The sequence below is a fragment of the Protomyctophum parallelum genome (genome assembly GCF_964188405.1).
Source record: "Protomyctophum parallelum genome assembly, chromosome: 3".
NCBI classification, from domain to species: Eukaryota; Metazoa; Chordata; class Actinopteri; order Myctophiformes; family Myctophidae; genus Protomyctophum; species Protomyctophum parallelum.
Genome location: NC_139698.1, coordinates 54,032,430 through 54,034,158, shown reverse-complemented (window position 1 = coordinate 54,034,158; position 1,729 = coordinate 54,032,430).

Here is a 1,729-nt window from a genome sequence, read left to right as displayed (position 1 = left end):
ACTAGTCGAAGAAGCATGGCTTGGCTTTAAAACCAAATTTACATCAGTACTAAACATCATGGCTCCTTTGAGAACCGTCAGGGTCAAAACCCGCTCGGAGCCATGGATGAATTCGGACATACTGACTGCAATGAAAACCAGAGACAACAAATGCTCTGAACTTCTTAAATGCAAGTCCATGCTAGCCAAGCGCTTCGACAGTGATCTCCAAACTAAACTGTACATCCTAAAAACCCAATGTAACAAGCTAAGAAACTGTGTTATTGCCATGACCAAATCAGCAAAAAGTAACTTTATCAATGATAAAGCCGAGGAAATTAAAAACAACCCTCTGGAGCTTTGGAAGCTACTAAACAACCAACTAGGCTGTGGTCAGAAACTAAAAACCAGGTTTACTAACATAAACATCAAATCACTGACAAGCTTGATGTAGCAAACCACTTGAACATCTTCTTTACAAACATTGCAACAATGCTGGTTAACAAACTGCCCTCCCACTCTGGGCGTTTTGGCTACTTATACTTAGTACTCGGTGTGTGTGTGTGTGTGTGTGTGTGTGTGTGTGTGTGTGTGTGTGTGTGTGTGTGTGTGTGTGTGTGTGTGTGTGTGTGTATATGTGCACACCTGTGTCACACATGATGTGTGCTACAGTATATATGTTATAGCTCTAGAGACGCAGAGACAGAGACATATTTATTTAAAATCATCCTGGCACGTAGGCCTATAGACAACGGCGTCAACTCCGCGGGTGCGCAAGAGCCGAAGCACCCGCTGGCAAAATAATAAGCCAATAATAATAAGTTGCGGGGCGGGTGCCTTAAAATATATAGGCTACTCTAAGGTGGGCACCCACTGTCGTTATAGGAACCTTCTGCCCTTGCCTATAGAACTGCCCCCCCCCCCCCCCTATCTGTCTATCTGCATGCGCTACGATGCACAGAACGCAATGTGAGTCATTGAGACACAGACAGACAGACAGACAGACAGACAGTCAATGCGCTATACGAGCGCATTGACTCGTAAAGGACGATCCCAGAAGGACCCAGAAGGACGATCGTAATCACATTGCCTTGCGCTGTGCGTAAAATAGTATTTTTTTCAGTATGAGGCTATACGCAGCATCTACACAAAGTGCAAAGGGACCCCCCCCCCCCCAAGGGTCCACATGGGGTGGGGGGGGGGGGAGGCACACGGATAGGAGCACAAGCGCTCAGACGCTCACACACACACACACACACACACACACACACACACACACTCACTCACTGCACTCTCGTCGCTCCTATGCGGACCTCCGTGATCCCCCAAGGGTCCCCCAGGGACCCCCCCAGGGGTTCACGGACGAGGGTCGGGCCATCCCTCCACGGAACCGGACCGGCGCACGGGTGGTGCGCCGATCGCCGGGCACGATGCGCGCGTAAAAAGGCCTGCTGCCCTGCAGGTTCTCCACGGGGAAAGGCAGCATGCACCCTTTCGACGTATTAATTAATACGGCACGACGAGTTGTAATACGCCGACGAAAAAAAAAACGTTGAGGCGAATTATAATAAAATACGTCGCGGACGCCGACAGATTCATATATAGCCCCGACGAAATAAAGCGCTGGGGCGAATTATTAAACCGAATTAATATTTAAGCCACGACCTACTCAATAATAAGCCAACAACGGAAAATAATAGGTCGGGACTTACGTCTCCGCCCCGAAAGTATTTCGCCCCACCTGGAGACT